Below are 20,179 nucleotides of genomic sequence, written 5' to 3' on the forward strand. Positions count from 1 at the left end.
CACCATAGACCTGTCAGATGCAAGCTGGAACCCCAGAGAAGCCACATTTGAAAACTGCTCAGCAAAGATGAAGGTGACAATGCCTTGGCTTATCTCTTCTTACTGCCTTCCAAAAGGCACCCTCACCAGTGTCTCCATTGTCGAAGGCAGCCAGAGTCAGCTGGCTATGGATCATGAAAAATGTAATCCGAAGAGGTGAACTCCTCTCATAAGAGTGGAGCAGGGGTATAGAGAACAGATTAAGAACAATCAAGTCCAACACTAGGACAATCTATCACCAAAGATCTTAAAATTGGCTGTGTAGTATGGAGGATGATTAAGTGTTCATGCAAAGAAGCGATTTAATATTCCCATGGCACAGATAAAATTATCTAAAGGGTAAAGGAAAGGAAAGTTGTTGTTCTGGGATGGGGTTGATAGATGTCAAAAATAACATTGACTGAATTGCCAAGGTAAATAATTCTAGCAGAATACTGATATTGGTTTATGCTTTTTATTACTTGTACACCTCATATGTATAATAAACATTCTTGATGAGAAAAAGATTACATACAACAGTCAACCAAGAGAGTATACTAGTAATTAAATTTTGAAAAAAAATACAGTAGTATTTGAGGTTGTTTATTGATTTACAAATGTGAAGCAGTCATTGAGACATCTGAGTTATCTAAATGTGAAAAAATAACTTCTAAATAATCTAAGTCCAGATGCATACACGAAAAAGAGCAAAGCTGCTCATTGAGGTGGACGCACAGTCACCATCAATTATAATGGGTTTCATTCATAATCAGTGGGAAAACAACTCCCTTAGGAACTTAAATTCATTATCTATTGTGTTGAATGATGTATATTTTTAAATGTTTATGATAATAACCTTAGAATGTAAAAGCATGTCTTGGAAATATATTGTTAATGTCTTCTTGCATCGTGGTAATGTTGCATTTCCATTAAAGAAGCTGAAAATTCAAGTACTACATTTGAAACACCTGAAATATCTAGTTTGGACATAAGTTCAGCCTTATAATATTACAAGGACTTAGCTTTGCAGTTACTCCAGGTCAAAGAGATTAGCAAAGCAGTTTTTTCTTACCATGTTAACATGAAATCAAGAGTCAACCAGGTAGCACTAGCTAATTCTGAAGAAAAAAATTGCTATCGCATAGAAACTCAGCTTCAGTAAATTAAGAACTAAATGTATGTCTGCCAAAAAGTTTTGCCGTGATCAATTTTTTCAAACTGTGATTAAACAAGATCAGGTAAATCACAAATATTTTAAATTGCTTTGGTTAACTCCACAGATACGCCCTGTTATTGTAAACAGCAGCATAAGTTACAAAGTTTACAGAAGGAAAAGCATGAAGCTAATGCTCTAGGTTAGAAATTAGTTTAAGAATAAAGAAGAAAAATATGTGTTCGATTAATGCCAAATCAAATCTCTGGCAATAAGATGGAAGATTTTATTATTCAAGATGAAGCTTTTTAAAAATAAGACTTTACAAACTGTAAGATCCTGGTCAAATTTTATTTTGCTGACTTGAGGTTAAATTTCTTTGAACTTTCAATAGGTGTCTCTTGTACTATGTTTGTATTATAAAATAGTAATGATAATATGGTTGTGTTTCCTCTTACAATATTTGATTTGAAAGTCCCATGTTTTTGTCAAACAGCTTGTAAATGAACTTTGCAATCTTGGAAGTAGAAAGCAATTATAAATGGGAACAACTATCCTTGCTCAAATATTTTCTGTGAAATGCCAACATTAGTCTCTTTCAGAATTACACAGAAATATTGACAAGCATACAGCTATTTGAAGCTGTAAGCCACTATCATTGGTGAATTATCCCTTATTTTTGTTTCTGGAAAATTGTAAAAATTACATTTGGATTTCTCAGTACACTTAGTAGTGCCTGAATGAGAACATATTCTGTGAAGGCTGAGGAAACTTCTAAAACGCTGATCATACTTTAGGTAAATTTTATCACACAAAACAATATTCCTTTCTGTTCCCTCTAGAATATGTAATGTGGAGTAAAATCACTTATTACTAAGTGCCACTAATTATATTTCACCATAACTATATTATTTTAAATTATTGTATCTCTTAGATTTAAATGATCTCTAATGTGTTTAAAGTTAATATTTGATGAAAACTTGTTAATATTTAAATAGTTTGCCTAATGTGATAGTTTCTACTGAAAATTGGAATGTATCATGTGATCATCTTGAACTGAATAAAAGGAAAATCCCAAATGATCTTTCTATTGGTCAATTATGCTTAACTATTTTGAGGACTTTACATTTTTCAGAAGTTTACAGATAAGATTGATATGAATTGGAATGAGTCTATAATTTTCAAGTGTTCATTTTGAATATTATTTTTATTGTATTTTGGTTAGTTTCTAGAGATTTTGACATTTATTATAGCCTGTATTTTTCATGGTAGAAAACTTATAATTTTACCAATAAAATACAAAAGATTAACAGAATGTATATTTTGATTTATCTAGATTCAATTTATTTAATTAAATTGGTAATTTTATTATTGACTCATTTGAATAATTCATTATTTAGGGGGTAATTATTATTTTAACAGTAAAATACAAGAGAAATTTAAATTGTTTTGTGTTGAAAATGTACAACAGTGTGATTCAGAGCATTTAAGGAGTCCTAACAGAGAGAATGTCAACTATAGTGCTAGGAGTGTGGTTCAAGGAAATGACCTTAACATCATAAAGAATGAATGTGGTTGGACTCTGGCTTGTTTACATTGATATTCTTTCAAATCATGCTTCATAATTTGTTATTAAACATAAGCCAGGCATGGAAAGACAAATTTTGCATGTTCTCACTTATTTGCGGGAGCTAAAAATTAAAACAAACTCATAGAGAGTTGAGTGATGGTAGGGTCAGTTGGAGGAGAGTGGGGATGGTTAATGGCTACAGAAATACAGATTGATGGAACAAGTAAGATCTAGTATTTGATAGCACAATAAGATGACTACAGTCAAGAATGATTTGTTGCACAGTTTTAAAAAACTGAAATAATATAATTGGACTGTTTGTAACACACAGGATAAAAGCTTGAGATAATGAATACCCATTTACACTGATGTGATTATCATGCATTATATGCCTGTATCAAAATAGCTCATGTACCCCATAAACATATACAACTACTGTGTACCCATAAAAATTTAAAAAAATAAAATTTTAAAAAGTTGACTTGTATGTGTGTGTCAAATGGCAAAACTTCCTAGATTCATCCCTTACCCGAACAAGGCTGGGGAGGAAACAGAGGATGCCAGATGCCTTTTCTTTTCTTTTTTTTTTTTCTCTCTCTTTTTTTTTTTTTTTTTGAAGTGTAGTATGTCCTCACTTAACATGGTCGAGAGCTTCTTGGAAACTGACCTTAAATGAAACAAGGTGTAACAAAACCAGTTTTACCCTAGGTGAATTAATAAAACAAGAATTAAGTTCCCATGGCATATTTCTCATCACAAATACATCACCAAATTTCCAAATAAAGATGAAAACATTTATAATAAACATTGAAATTAAAGTGAACTATATTACGTTTAAGAAAGATTAATAAAATAAGTAAGATGATTATTTACCCGCTTATTCCAGTTCAGGGCTGTGGGTGGCGGGAGCCTATCCAGTGGCCAAGGCAGGAGCCAGCAGTGGACGGGACGCCATCCCATCTCAGCTCTGGCTCACACCCGCACCCTCACTGAGACTGGGACCACTCAGAAACGCCAGTTAACATGCACAGCTTTGGGACGTGGGAGGAAACCAGAGAACCCGCAGAAAACCCACGCAGACATGGGAAGAATGTGCGAACTCTACATAAAGTGGCCTGGACTGGGAACCAGTTTTCCTTCTCATTAGTGTTATAAAGAAACGGCGTGTCATGAAACAGTACTTGAGTACCTGCTGTACTTAATGTTTTCTGAATAAAAAAGATCATCTAGAGGGCTTCCTTGTCTCTTTGTAACTAGTTAGATCACAAAAAAATGAGGGTAAACACCTCTCCGACTTTCACAGTCTGTCCGTTTTCTAACCCCTTCCTAGAACTGGGGTTCTTTTTATACAAAAAGTAGTTATGCATCAGTAATACATTCATATTTTCTATTTCTCAAGAACTTTCACTCAAAAATCCATATCACTATCTTAAATATACATGAAGAGTTTGACAAAAAAGCCTGCTATTTTGAATGGCAATTTTCAAAGTTTTTTTGTACATTATTCCATTTGTTACTCAAACTTATAGAAGTCCTCATGAATATAGATTAGAAAAGATGTCCTTTACAGAGAAAGAAATTGAAAACTCAGAGAAAAAATGGTTTTCCAAAATAAATGAAGTGCAATGCTCTTTGAAATCTGTGTTGTTTTGATTTTGGATTGAAGACACTGCAGCAGATACTTTACTATGCCAGAAATCCCAGTGAAACTGATTCTCCATGCCAATAATGGAGATTCCCTCTCCATAGAATATTTTTGTCACCTATGGAAACATTAACTTTTCTCTGGAATTCCGCAATTGGAAATAATCTCTCCTTTTCCCCTTGGACTCTTTCATCATGGAGATTTTTGTCTTCTTTCCATAATGAATGTCTTCATTATTCACATTTTTGTTTCCTCTAGACTGCAAAGTCAGGAACTAGGATTTTTATCTTTTTGTTTTCCACAAGAAAGTATTTTTCACATGGTAGTGCTTTATATATATTTGTTTATTTAATAAAATATATCATTATGATTTTGATAATCTGTAAGAAAGGAAATTAATGTTAAACTGTGGATAAAACAAACATAGCACATCATTAAGGAACTCTCAGAAGTTTAATAATCAATGCTTACATAATTTCTCTAACAAGGTAGGCAAATAAATCTAGTATCTAAACTGAAGAAAGTTTGCGGGAATATAAGTAAAATAGTTATAATAAGAACCAATGAAAGTGTCCTTATTTAAAAGGCCAGATGGAAAATTTACATTTAACTTGTGTGGCGGATGATGTGAGGTGGGGAATTATGCGGAAGTTGAGCAACTTTATTTGGATCCCATAAACTACTGAGAATAGAAATATTCCTGTGATGTGTTCATTTTATAAAAAATTTGAAATGAGTAGAAAATTACTACATAAGGTGCTGAGAGCTCTTAGGGCAGAGCTGCATGAAAGAACTAGTGTAGAATCCTCCGAATTTAGGTACTTTTGATGATGAAAGTTTGGAGTAAAGTAACATGTTGTTACACTTATGCATTGTGAGTCATTTTTAAAAATGTAGTACCTTGAGAGTAGAAATACTAAATTTCTTGACTCATAAAATAAAAGCAGGCAATCTTCTATCCTTGAGGATATTGCTGTCTATAGCAAGAAGACAAAGAGGCTGATACCACCGCTGTTGTCACAGTCATATATATTCCTAAGATTTCTTAATTGTAACCTTATGGTTTATACAAATTACATATGTGAAAATGTTTCTGAATGGTTCACTTTCCCCCTAGATGACTGCATGATGATTGAGTTACAACATTATGTAGTAATCTTGTCTCATTTAAATCAAGTAAATCAGTAAAATCATTTAAGTTTTAAACAAACTCAAACATATCCAAAAACTGTAAAAGAATTTACACTTTAGCACCATAGATATTCCACAGTGCTAATTCAGAAGGTTTTCTATTCTTTCAAATAGATTCCTTTGTTCTCATGGCTCTGAGTGGTTTCTACATTTGTTTAGGAAATTTTCAATGAAATCTGGAGATTTAAAAATACTTCTTGTGGTGTGGTTAGAAAACATCTTTTCTTTTTACAGAAACTTTACGATATGTGGTAGTTCAAGGATGTTATTTTTTACTATTCATTTGATGTCACAAAGATCAACACATTCAATAGTATTCATGTATTTATTTAAACCAGAAAGACTGGAATCCTCTAGGCTCATTTTTGTTAATGTGTATGTCTCTCTCTGTCTCTCTCTCTGAAGTTCAGAGGTTTTTAATTCACCTCATTATTCATATAACATTATTATAATAATTCCTAAATATTCAGAAAAAGAGTATTTATAACATTAAGAGGCATTTAGTCATAAGCAGATGCATTTTAGCTAACTTGATTCATGTGTCGAGAATCCTTAGAGAAGGCCCACATGTGATTCATATCTGAAGGCTTTCCTAAGTATCTCACAGAGATGGACATAAAGATTACCAATTATATCAAACAAGTGTTTACTATTTTAAACATTACAGTTGACATGCTATTAAAAAAGCATGGGAGAACAAAAGCATTTAAAAATTTGTTAAGTGTTTTATAACTATTCAGCATTAACTCAGGATCTTTTTCTTAATGTTTTGATACAGATGCATGTCTGTCATTTCAAAAGATGTTTAATCTGTTTTTTGTTTATGCGTAATTTAAGTTAAATGATTTGAATTAGTTTCCAATCACTAGCATTGGACAAATATCATATATGTGGACTTAAATATATATTAGTAATACATAGTGGCTTGTTTCATATATAGTTATGATTTAAAATGTTTCATATGGCTCCCTTTTTAGATTATTTATTAATAGGCAAAGTGATGAGCATGAAAAGCAAATTTACACAAAGCATTGAAAAAATCATATACTTTAGAATTTTAAACTGCTTTAGATGTTTAGTAGTATCCAAAATATAGTGCAGAGATGTTTTTTAACACACAGACTGCTACACCAATACCAATCTTTGCTTGAGTATTACCAAATGAACCAAACGACAGAGAGCTTATTACCACATAAGACATTCTACCCCATTATTGCATAGCTCTAATCTCAGAAAGATATTCTTTATGTTAAAATGAAATTGCAAAGATATTTTTATGCGAGTCTATTGGGATATAAAAATTATAATTGTGTTACTTCTTGATATTATTACTCTTATTGCCAGGCACCAGGTCAAAGAATCACAAAACATGCTGCAAAGGGTATGGGTTTTTGACAGTTCTGTGATTTCTTTACTGCAGGACCTAACACTATATTGTGCATATGAAATTTCTAAAAGAAGAAAATGACATACAGCATTTATTAGACTTTATATAACTAAAGTCACTCCTAGTAGATCTTCTTCCCCAAAATAGCAGTTTGTGAATTGCTGAGGAAGAGAGTTGCTCAGTCTCTGGAGCTCCTTGTTATGGCCCTCTTGCTCCCCTGAGATTGGAGATGTATTAGCTAGGGTGGATAGCTGTGTAGGTTATCATATAGCCTCAGTTCCCATTGGCAAATGTCCATGCTAGTTGACTGTATTAATAAGGAATTTTCCACGCTTCATTGATTCATAAGTATATCGAATATTTCTATAAATACCTGTCATTTCTTAACCTAAATATGCAAGAGAGAATTAAGGAAGGAGTATAAAACAGATTTTTGGGAAAAGAGGAGACTGCTAACAGCTCTCTCTTTTTCTTACCATATTCAGAGACAAATTAGTCATCTCTGTTTATTTTAATAAGGAAAGAGCATGTTCTGTTTAGAAAAAGTTTTATTGGTGGGAACAGTTGTTGAATCAAGACAAACATGTTATAATATATGAGAATAATGCTACAAATTTTCTCCCTTTTTTTCCCTTAAATGTTATGTGGAATTTTCAGGAAGAAAATTTAAAGTTAATTTAATAAGTTTTACTCCATATACATGATTCTTTAATTATTTTATTTAAAGTGTTTACTTGCTAAGAGTAATGCCTTGACAAATTTTATGATAAAAAGCTTATTTCATTTTAAAATAGAAACAATACTATCAAGATTATTATTCATCATAGCAGATAAAATGAACTGACCCTGAAAAGGCTTATTTTGTGAATGTGCATCTGTAATTATTTGGTTTAAAAAGTTCATCGAAGTAAGTTAAGTGGAGAGTTAATAGCTCCCATTTGTAGATAGGTGACATAACTTATTGTAATGCTCAATTATCTCTGGTCCATGGATTGTTCTATGATGCAAACACTCATCTGCCCAAATAAATACTCATTAAGGTGAACGTCTATGCCAAAAATACAAATTTTCTGTATTTTTACTTTTATTTTCATAGTAAGCTCTGGAAAAATGAACAAAAAGCACTAATAAAAATCTTGGAGTTTAGGTACAATTTGAAAAATTAGATGTCCATTAAAGAGCAGTAAAGTAGTTTGTTTAGAAAAATGTTTAAAATTATTTTGTTAGATACATTTCCTGATTGGAGAATAATAAATGAACCTTACATTAACCCCAAATCCTATTTTTTTTTTTTTAGAGTAGGAATGGTCAAGGGTGAAAGAAATAAGAATATCACTCAAGTCATAAGTTAGAATAATAAATAGCACACATGCCCACACTGTAAGTTCTTCAAACTGAGTGAAAGAAGGAGAGTTCATGCATCTCATTCAAACTTCAAAGCTAGTTTCTCCTTTTTATGTTTAAACCAAAGCTTTCAAGAATGGAGGCCAGGTTTCCTTTACAATTTAAAATTCAAAGAGCACCACTTTGAAATTTAATAGAGCAGTGTTTGCTAAAGTAAACATTTTAGTCACAGTGAAGGCAGATGCCTCTGTGCATCCTCAGCCTTTCTGTAGGTATTAAAGCAGTGCTTCAAACTACTGCAATGTCTCTTCCCCAATAGCCATTCAAAAAAGATACAGATTTCACGGAATGCAGAATTTCACTTCCCCAAACAAAATGTACCTTTATCGTTAAAGCAATTTTGAAACTTCAAGCTTCCGATGGTAATTTAAAAGCAGTGCCTTAGAAAAATCAAAAAGAAACACTGAAAATAAGGATCTCAGATTCCTGTTAAAGGTTTTTACTACCGCTACCCCCATCTACAACCACATTGGCCTGCAGGAAAATGCCTCTGGGAGAAAGGAGAGAGAAGTGGGTTAGACAAGCATTTATGGTGATCAACACGTGGTATGAGAAGCCTTTTGTATTATTAAAAAATGGGTTACTAACACTGCTCAGTGAAAGGCGCTGTTTCTTTTACAATGCATACCAAATCCAATTATGGAGAAAGAACAGTGGAAATTCTTTTCTTATTGAGAGCCAAAACAGCTTACTAGACCATGTAATTTTTTTCCAGTAAGCCTAGAACATAGACATGTCTATGTATTAAAATAACTTTTCTCCATGCATTGACTACTATACATTATCAAATATCTTCTTTATTCTTGCCAAATATTTATTTCTCCTTGTTGTTTTATTGTTTTAATTATTTTTCATTCAGAATATATTTACATGGATAAATAAACTAAAAATGAATAATAGAAGAACTTGAGAATCAAGAGATCTAGGGAAAAATGCATTTATAAATATTATTTTTATTTAAATATGTTTACACTTCTGGGCCTTTATACTGGAATACATAATATATGTATAAATTAACAAATTAATTTAGAAATTATATGTATACATAAAATTATAAATATGTATATAATTTTCATTAGGAAGATATTGATTTGTAAATTTGATATATAAATATGAAGTTTTATATAAATCTGAAATTTTCAAATTTTGTGTTAACATAAAAGTATGTTTGATAGTATTCAGATTTTTCCAAGCAATAATTTGGGTTAATTTATCTTATTATTGTCCATATAACAAGCCAAATATATTTTGATTTTTGTAAACATACTGTATTTATGAATATATGATTGGCATTGTATAAAATCCAAAATTTTGTTAACATTCCATTGACAGCAATAGGTATCATACAGAATTATATTTAATTTTATAAGGTAAATTTTAGAAAATTATAGTTTTTCATATTAGCCACATATTTTGAACTTCTTAATTGTAAATATACATTGATCCCTAGAACTGTTAAGTCCTTTCAATCTAAGGTATGTTAAAGTACATTATATTTGGCTATAAATATGAACTTCTCTTCAAATGAAATTCAATCAATAAAATAAAAAATAAACAAGAAAAGAGTCATATTTCTAAGCCTACAAGAGGCAAATTCAAACGCATTCTTCTGTTTGTTGTGCTGTTGGTTGAGTATGTTTTCCCCTCGGCACAATAATTGTAGCATTGCAGTTTTCTGGCAACAAATGGTTGCTGGGGGGTCACCCAATGTCTCTGATTTGCTAAAGCATTTAATCTTCCACAAAAGCTGTTTACTGCTTCATATATGCTGAACGTCAGGAACATTATCTTTTAAATCATGCCTAGCTGCTAATTAACAGATGTATAAATGTCGAACAGCCAAGTGTTTAAACGGAGCCATGAGTGAGTACAGCAGCCATTCTGCACATAGCTAAAATAGAGATCTGATGAGCCATAAACTCTGATTTTTCTACACAGCTATTGTCATGCTGTGTATCTAACCAGATTGAAGTGCATTTGAGAAATTTACTTTAAAGCCATCTGAAACTGAAAATATATTAGCAGCGCTAGAAGTGTTCAGTAGTGCATTATTAGGTTACTGGGCTACATTGCTGTGTCTCCTGTTTCTCTTGGATGTCTACATTTTCGAAGCAAAACATAGGCTTAAGGTTCTGAATTTAATCCCCAGATTTGACTTTATGTCATTGTGAGACTTTTGTCACCACAATTTCTTGAACTTTTTTTTTCTAAAACAAATAGAATATACTTTCAAAATATTTATTTGATGTGTTTTTTTTTTTCCTCCAGATAGGCATAATTTGACCTGACCAACACAGCATATTAACAGAATCACCTAGGACATTTCACTGCATTTAATATTTATTGAGCATCGCCTCTGGTTGGCACTGTACTAAATACTTTTACAGGCATAATTTCTTGCATTCCTGATAATGATACTATATGCTATAAAGGAGTTATTAATATCTTTAGTTTCCAAATTAGAATACATAGAATTTGGAGACTTACTCAGGCTTTCATGACTTACTAAGAGCAGAGAGATCAGAACTGGAATCAAACTGCACACTGGCTGACACCAAATCTTTAACCACTATATTATACTTCCACTAGTCTTGATACATGATATGTTCATATATTAGCAAGCTTTTTATATCATAATGAGAAAACTGTTGGGAAATAAAGAGTAACACAAGAGTAGCAAAGGAAGGAGCAAAGCATGGCTAAGCAGACAATATAGAATGGCACAAGAAAGAAGTGGAAGGGAATGACTCTAATTTTTCAAAATAGTACTACATGACCCTCTAATTCTAGGAATTATCTTCAAATTTGGAAAACGGTAAAAAGGTAAATGTAACAGACAAAATATAGAGTACCACTCCCTACTTATTGAATTGTGAAGATAGAGCAGGAACAGTGATGACTAAACATAAACTAAAATTCCACCACTAAAATTTCTTTATTATTTTTTCCTAAGAAATTTCATTTATGTCTCAGAGCCCTTGTTTCCTTATCCTTCAAGCAAAGCTTATAAAATGATTATGGAAAGGACATAAGCATATATCTGGGGAATGAATGAACTGAAGGAATGATTTAGAATGGGAAGTTCTGATTCATATGTACTATGTCCTGGATTAGCAGCAATGTGACTTGAACCATGTTACTGCAGTGATCTTTCTTCAACTGCAGAAAAGACTTAATCATGCTCAATTTTATGCATCATTGTAAGCATTCAATGATGCAATATTTGCAAAGTACTCCATAAAATAGAAAGATCTTTAATGATTCTTGTTCTTTGTTCTCTGACCTTATCCCCATGCCATCCTGAGTACCTTCCTGCTGTTCTAAAGTGCCACACATCCCACAGCAGACCTCCCACAAAAAAACCCTGTTTCCCAAAGTATGCATCTTCCAACCTGATATAGCAATTCTCAGTCACCTAATATAATGGATGTAATTAACGATCCAAGAAACTTCAGGTTTTTGCTCAAATATTTTTTATTAGGGAAAGTTTCAGTTAGGGGTGGAAAATAAAAAAAAAATGTTTCAAGTAGATGAAAGGATGATGGCTACAATGAAAGTAGACCCACTTTATGCAAGGACTAAGCTCACTAGCATCATGAGATCCATGGGAGAGAAGACAGCTCCTCCTCAGGCACTACTGTGTACTCTCCTCATATCACTGGGTGTCAGACCAAGAGAGGAAATCTGAGAAATAACTGTGAGAAAGAATCCCACATATGAAGATGACATCAGCAGTGGTACTTCTCCCTGTAAGAGTGTATGAAATGGTGTGTGTTTGTGTGTGTGTGTGTATGTGTATGTGTCTGTGTGTTTTGTGAGTTTGCATTAGACCAGAGTATGATTAACTCAATCTGTATGAATTCATTTAGCTGGAGAGCATTTCTACATACAGACAGTTTATTATGGGATGACTTATTTAAAATTAATGATAAAATTTCAGTAAGAACTTTAAAAATTTTTTAAAAATATGCAAAAAGAAAGCTTGGCAGCACTCTACTATGTCCATGAGATCAAATTTTTAGCTTCCACATATAAGTGAGAGCATGTGATATTTGTCATTGCCTCAAAGAAAGAGTTTATTTCACATAACATATTGACCCTCAGTCCAGCCATGTTACTACAAATAGGTGGGTTGCATTCTTTTTTATAGCTGAATAGTACTCAGTTGCATGCATATATGCCAAATTTTCTTTGTTCATTAATCCACTGATTTTTTTTTTTAAAAGCAACACTATGTGTGATTCTCTTTATGTTATATTATGGAAAAGGCAAAGTTGTAGGCATGAAAATCAAATGAGTTGTCAGGTGGTAGAAGTGGTGTAAGCAATTTACTAAACGGGGGCATAAGAAAATTTGGAGGGAATACAGATATTCTATATCTTCACTGTAGTAAGGGTAACATGATATATACATGTAAATATACACTTACCAAACTTCTTAAAACTGTCCACATAAAGAAAGGTAAGTTTTATTGTATGTAAATTATACCTCAGTAAACCTGACCTTAAACAAACAAAGAAGAATGTTAGAGTAAAAGGCCCTTTAAAGATCATTTGATACTAGATTCTCTGTGGTACAGACACATTCCCTTTGGTGACAGGTGTGCATAAAATCTACAAGGATGGGACCAGGCACGGTGGCTCACTCCGGTAATCTCAGCACTTTGAGAGGCTAAGGCGGGTGATCACTTGAGGTCTCGAGTTTGAGACCAGCCTGGCCAAAATGATGAAACTCCGTCTCTTCTAAAAATACAAATATTAGCCAGGTGCAGTGGCACGGGAGGCTGAGGCATGAAAATTGCTTGAACCTGGGAGGCAGAGGTTGCCGTGAGCTGAGACTGCACCACTGCACTACAGCCTGGGCAACAGAGTGAGACTCCAGACTCCATCTCAAAATAAATAAATAAACAAATAAAATTTTAAAAATCTACAAGAATGGGAAATGTGTTACTCTAGGAGATTCTTTATTTCAGTGAACAAATTCAACAAAAATTATTAATTCTGAGAGAAATTTTTCCTCCCTAGGATAGATAATTTCAATGCTTATTTCCGAGGCAACTCCAGCATGCATGTCTCTTCTCCATGATACTGTCTTACACATGTGAGGACAGACACCATTCTTCATTTAATCTTCTTTCTAAGCAGTCCCTTCAACAATTTGTCAAGTAACCATTCCCAACCTATTTTCATATTCTTCTACTAATACTCTAGACACAGTTCTAATTTGTAAATATCCCTGTATGGTGGCATAGACTCAACATAACATCTACTATTTGAACTCATCATCGTAGCTCACAGAGGGACCATTATATCCTGTGATAGGGACACCAGACTTTTATGAGTGCAGATTAAAATTGCTTTAGCTTCCTTACTAGTTAAATAGTACTTTGGATCATATTGTCTTTGTCGTCAGATAAAACCTCCAGTTATTTTTACATTCACTGTTACTCGATATATCTCCCACATCTAGATTTTATGCAACTGATATTTTAAAACATAAATATGGTACTATGTGTTTATCCATACAAATTTTATTCCAGTACTTCAGTCAGCTGAGATATATTTGAATATTGCTCTATCATCTATTGAATACATTGAGCATCATCTGCAAATCTGATAAAGTGTCTTATTTAAACATAACAAAGAACATTTAGTTGGTGTTTTTGCATTTTATTTTCTTTGGTGCACAGTGCTTTCCTTTAGAAATAAAATCCACAGACAGATAGAGTATCTTTAGTTAAATACAACAAATAGATATTAACCACTTATGTTTGAATATAAATGAAATGAAGATGCCATCAAGGATTATCAATACAGCTGGCGAGTCATATATGCAAAATAATGGCTAAAAATATATAAATTATTAAAATAAAAATATAACCAAATTATATAAAAGCATGAAGTATGGAACAACTAATTAAGGTGAAATAAATTAGAAGTGGTATCACTCAGATGGTTCTGGAAGAATGAGTAGGCATTCATCTGGGACAAAAAGGAAAGTAAATAATTTCCAGGCAGAGAAATCGTTAGGGCAAAAATTTTATGGCAAAATATGTTAAGCAAAACTTTGAAATTACCATCCATAGACCACCTGCACTATATCACCTAGTGATGTATGGAAACTACAGATATCTAGGATTTCCCCCAGACATCTACAACAGTATCTCTGGATGGGGCCAAAGAAACGACACTTCTGTCAAACTGCCTTGGTGACTGTTATTCATATTAATATTTGAAGACCATTAGTTTATGGCAGAATAAATTATTCAGTATCTTGGAGTACTAGGTATATGCTGTTGAAAAGAGATGCAGCTGGTAAATCAACCCATGCTTTGACTGGGGAGGATCTCCTGCCATTCTCAAGCATTTGGACTTCGAGAAGGAAAATTACTGAAAATATTCTGCAGGGCAGTGACACGGTCACTTTCGTCTTCAGGAAAATACAATCTGGGTTCAATGGCTCGCTCCTGTCTAATCCCAGCAATTTGAAAGGCTAAGGCGGGCAGGTTGCTCGAGCTCAGGAGCTGGAGACCAGCATGGGAAATACAGTGAAACCTCGTCTCTCCAAAAGTACAAAAATTAGTCAGGCATGGTGGTCCAAGCTACTCAGGAGGCTGAGGTGGGAGGATCACTTGAGCTTGGGAGGCAGAGGTTGCAGTGAGCCGAGATTGCTCCACTACACTCCAGCCTAGGTGACAGAGCCAGACACTACCACAAAATAAAAATAAATAAAATAAATAAAATAAATAAATTTAAAAAAGAAAGAAAGAAAGAAAAGAAAAGAAAATACATGTGGTGTGGTGGCAGTGTGAAAAATACACTAGGCAAAACAGTGCATAAAGATATGGCAGTCTTTGTAAGATGCTAAAAGCATTTCCAAGTGACAAAATCTTAATCTACATCAGAGACCAAAAGATTGATAAGGAAGACTGCTGAGGAAATTCATGAGAATCAATGTGCATTTTGAATTTAAGCATTAGAGAACCTGGTAAACAATTGGATGTGTGGTGTGTATTTGAAGGCAGAGGGTAAAGAAGGATTTAACAATAATTTGAAAGTTTCTAGATATGTGATGCTGATATCTACTAATATGTCTATATAAAATAATTAGAAGTAGGTTTGTGGTATAGAGGGAGAAAATTAGTTCAGCTTTTGAATGATTTAATGTTACATTCTTGAGGTTTGTTTATAAAGTACTATCCAGCAATCAACTTATAATATGAATCTGAATGTAAAGAGATGTCTCAGAACTGGAAAACTAGATTTGGGGCCCATCATCAGATATTGGTTATATACATGAGACTAGAAGGATGGAGGTTGCCATCCATCCATCATTTCATCATTAGTAAAACAGTAAAAGCCATCATTAGTAAAACAGTTGAAAGAAAGAGGACAGTGGATGGTGCTAGGTTGATGCCAATGTTGAGAAATAGGGCCAAAAAGGAAGCACCTGAACAGGAGTCTTAGAAGAACCAACCTAGAGGCACAAGGAAAAACACAAGTAACCATGCCAATGAAAGCCAAGGATGGACACAGTTACAGAAAGAATAATGGTCAAGAAGGTCTATTACAGAGAACAGAATAAAACACAGAAAAGAGACGAATGGATTTGGCAAGAAGATCACTGATAATTTGTTAGCAACCAAGAACAATATTTTGAAACAAATTTTCTATGTTGGTTTTGCTTTTAAATACTTTTTTACATGAATGAAAACAATCTTAAGATGAAGAAGTGATATTTAAATTAAAAAATGTTTTATTATTTTAAAAATAGTTTTTCAATATTTGATTAATCATTTCATCTGTAATAGTAGTTTTCAAAACTGCTATTTAAGATATTTCAAATTATATTTCTAGAATGAATAAATAACATCAACACTTCATAAATGTATCATCAATAGTGGGAAAATTTATGCTCTCAGCTTTAGGTGAGGTCTTATGATCTTTGCATATAAAGTGCAGCAGGTAAAACCATTGCTTCTCTTAACCTTTAAGTAATATTTAAGTTGCTTTTCAGTTCCCTAAAATATAAAAGAGAATTGAAAAGATGTTATTTACAATTATAAACTATGATAACTTTTGCAATATTTACCAGTGTTCTCATTCTTTATCTAAGCAGCTGGAGAATGCACCCTCGTAGCCCCTCCTGAAGTTAGGTATGGTCATGTAACTGACTTCAGTTAATAAATGTTAATGAAAGTGGTTTGTCTCACTTCTAGGCAAAAGCCTTTAAAATCCCATGTGCAATTCACCATATGCATTTATCTACCATAGCATCAAGCAATGATTTAGATGTTGGATACATCATCAAGCTTAGGTCATTCAGAAAAATCCCTAGGCAAACCGTGATGCTCATATGTACACATAAACATTAATTATTTTATGCCATATTGGCTTCAGAGTTATCCATTATCTCAGCATAACCTAGCCTATCCCAACTAATACAGACATCATTACATGATGAGTAATTTGGTGACAAAGATCCTTCTTGCCTAACCTCAGAGGTCACCTATTCTCAGTGATTGTCCTTGGTTCTCCCTTCATTATTCCAGATATCAGACATGGTATGAAGGTAGAGAACTGTGTAAAGATATCAAGATTATCCCTAAAATCCTCTGGTTGTGCCTAACATATATAACTGAAGCATATATTTTATCAGTGGAAATTTTCCAGATCAGTTACAAATTGGTGTGATTTTCAGAAAATGGACTATATTTTCACTTCTGTGAGTAATAGTTTAACCCAAAGAGATTCAATCCAAACACTGGAGAAAGTTGCTGTCCTTTCTCCCCAGAATTTCGATATCATCAAAGGTTAGCCCTTGAAGATAAGGATGGAGACACATTTAGCCATGTGTTCTGCAGCGAAAACACTATGGTATACTTGTAATGCATTCTGACACCTTCCCTGCACAAGGCAGACCGTGCCTTCCTGATTGAACACCCAGGCAAATATTGAGGTGCTTGTACATTTTGAAGTCACGTGTAAGTCATGCAGTGTAGGTACTGTGTTTTGAGTTTTTCTCATTGTGATAATATGTGTATACTGACTAACCCATATTGGACTGTTTTATTTTTCTTACTTGGGCATAAACTTGCTGAAATAATAATTTTCAAAGTTGAAGAGTTATTGTATAGAACTAAACTATGCTCTCTATGCTCTTAAAATTTGGTCTATGGATGCTTTTTCAGCAGGAAGAGTATTAAAATGTTTGTTATAATGCTTCTTTTTTGTTTATAATTTCTATTTCTACTATAATTTTGGTACATTGACTTTCTTGACCTCTATCTTCTGTATGTGTGCTTACTTCTAAAACTTTCTCCAGTTTGAAAAAAAATAATTTGTGTTAATGTCTGGCTTCCCTATGTTCCTTGAATTCAGACGATCTTCTCTGTACTTATTTTTAATTCAATCTCCTCCCTGGTACATCTCAGATTTGGAGCATAGCTTGATTATTTATTCAAATATATTAAGAAATTACCTTGTGCTAAGCACTGGTCTAGGCTCAGAGATCTTGGGGTAACACAGAACCCATAGTCAGGACAGATGTGGTGGCTCATGCCTGTAATTGCAGCACTTTGGGAGGCTAAGGTGGGAGGACCAATTGAGCCTGGAAGATTGAGGCTGCAGTGAGCCATGATCACACCACTGCACTCCAGCCTAGGTAACAGTGCACGACTCTGTCTCAAAACCAAAACAAAACAAAAAAACAAAAAACAAAACAACAACCAGAAAAACAACTAATGATGAAGGATGAACAGGACAACAGGTGGTTATATTTGGATTGTGTTACAGTTGGCACATGGTGCTGTAATAATAGTGTCCACTGCTCTGAGGGAGCACAGAGTTGCCAAAGGTTCCAAATAGCAACTGGCCTGAAGATGCATCTTGCAAGATATGCAAAGTGCTTGGCTTGGTTAATGAAAGTTTTGATTTTCTTGCAAAAAGTACGTGTGTGTGTATATATACAAATATGTATATATATAATGTATATATATGTGTGTTGGTGTACATATGTATGTATGTATATTGTGTATATATGTATATATTTAGTGGAAAATCATAAACCTGGCAAATGTCTAGGTACAATTTATTTCGTAATTGCTACTCATCACTAGCTAATGTACAGAAGAAAACAAAAATTTGGAGATTATCAGTAGGAAAAACTAGTTTGGACAAATTGACTAATTATCCAAGTATCTATGTTCTCTTTGCTCTTTCATTGTCCATCATTCTGGAAACATTAGTCACCATTCACACAAAATGATATTAATTATTGCATTTGCATTTGTGGTGTTTTTCTTAAGGCTTTACACACACACACACACACACACACACACACACACACACGCAATTTTAAAAAGCCCTCTGGGTGACAAAAGAAGGCTTCCAGTTCATTGCAGAGTGCCAGAATTGTGAATTGGCTTAAAGTTTGATGTAAAATGAATGCGTATTTTTTAAAAGATTTACTTCACAAAAATATACAAAGTGAACCTATACCAAAGTACTACTGTCACTAATAAACTCATTTAATTTAAAATGTCAAACTCTGACCTCATTAGTAGAATTAATATAATGGGGGAAAATAATGGGTAAAACAATATTCATGGATTTTCAGTTTCCATATCAGGTGAATGAGATCCAACTATTTTTCAATACACACAAAGAAATTACATGCTGGAAAACTTGTTAGAGAAATAAATCTACAGACACAGATGATTTTAATTTGCTGAAGTTACTCAATTTGCTAATATTTTAATGTACTAAACCTTGGTGAAATCCTGCCAAAGTTTTCCATTTTCACTGCTCTTTCTCATAGTAAAAAATAATCATTAAAGGTATGTTTCAGGTTTTGTAAATCTTAAATGCCCTCTCAAACAAAAAAAAGCATAAACTTGCTCAGGTTAATCTCTTGTTACTTGATAAATAGCAATGTGTATTTTTTGTCTATGATTAATAGAATATCAGAACACATCATCAGTCTTACATTTTTTCTAGTATCTGCAAGATAAAAATACAAAGCACCATTATGACCTTTAAAATCAATTTGCCTCTTTGTTTGCGGGTATAGTTTACTTGTGCAATTACATCATAGAAAATTTATTATTAAAGAAAAGTTGACTTGTCAGTTATTTTCTGAGTTTAACTCTGTTGTTGTTTTGTAGTTTTATAAAATTATAGTACTTCATTTCTTTTTGTTCTTTCATATATTTAAAACTCTTATTGTTGTTAATAATCCTGTTGAATCTAACCTTCATACATCTGAGATGCCCGGAATTCTTAACACCAGAATACATTTTCACTAAAATGTAAAGGCTGATATTTCTTAAAGGTAGCCTCTGTTAATAAGAGAAAACACAGATTTAAGCATTGGGTTCTGCTATTTATTTCTCTCTGTAGGATATGCCTCTAAACAAGTTATAACTTTCTCAGAATACTTTTTGTTTCTCAGAATAGATAAGTCACCAACCTCTTGGTAAGGAGGGAGGGTTGTATGTAATTATTTGTTTTTATTATTTGCATTTATGAGTGAGTGTTTGTGTTTATCCCATCGTTTTATCCTTCCCCTTCCTTTCTGTTTTTTGGAAGATCTTAAAGGGCAGAGCCTGGGTTCTTTTCATAATTTATCTTCACTTTGTTTACTGTAGGCACTTAAAAATAAATTCATAACTTAAAAACAAATTCATAACTTAAAAATAAATTCATAACTTAAAAATAAATTCATAACTTAAAAATGGTGAAGAAAAATTGGATTAAGAGTGTGTGTGCAGGGATTGACCTTCACGGTAGGAAATTTTTTATTTTGATGGTG

General features: G+C 33.1%; 1 long non-coding RNA gene across 5 annotated transcripts in view; it reads right to left on the reverse strand.

Annotated features, from left to right (window-relative positions):
• Window positions 1-3,732, reverse strand: part of LOC123572991 (uncharacterized) — a 97,920-nt gene extending 94,188 nt beyond the window's left edge. For 3 of the 5 annotated variants that reach the window (XR_012434429.1, XR_006697666.2, XR_006697664.2), the window contains exon 1: window positions 3,271-3,606. This is a non-coding gene — a long non-coding RNA (uncharacterized lncRNA). The other 2 variants (XR_012434428.1, XR_010586089.1) reach the window with 1 other exon arrangement.
• Window positions 3,733-20,179: the final 16,447 nt, after the last annotated feature.

This window comes from Macaca fascicularis, chromosome 4 (assembly GCF_037993035.2).
Source record: "Macaca fascicularis isolate 582-1 chromosome 4, T2T-MFA8v1.1".
In the NCBI taxonomy this organism is placed as follows: Eukaryota; Metazoa; Chordata; class Mammalia; order Primates; family Cercopithecidae; genus Macaca; species Macaca fascicularis.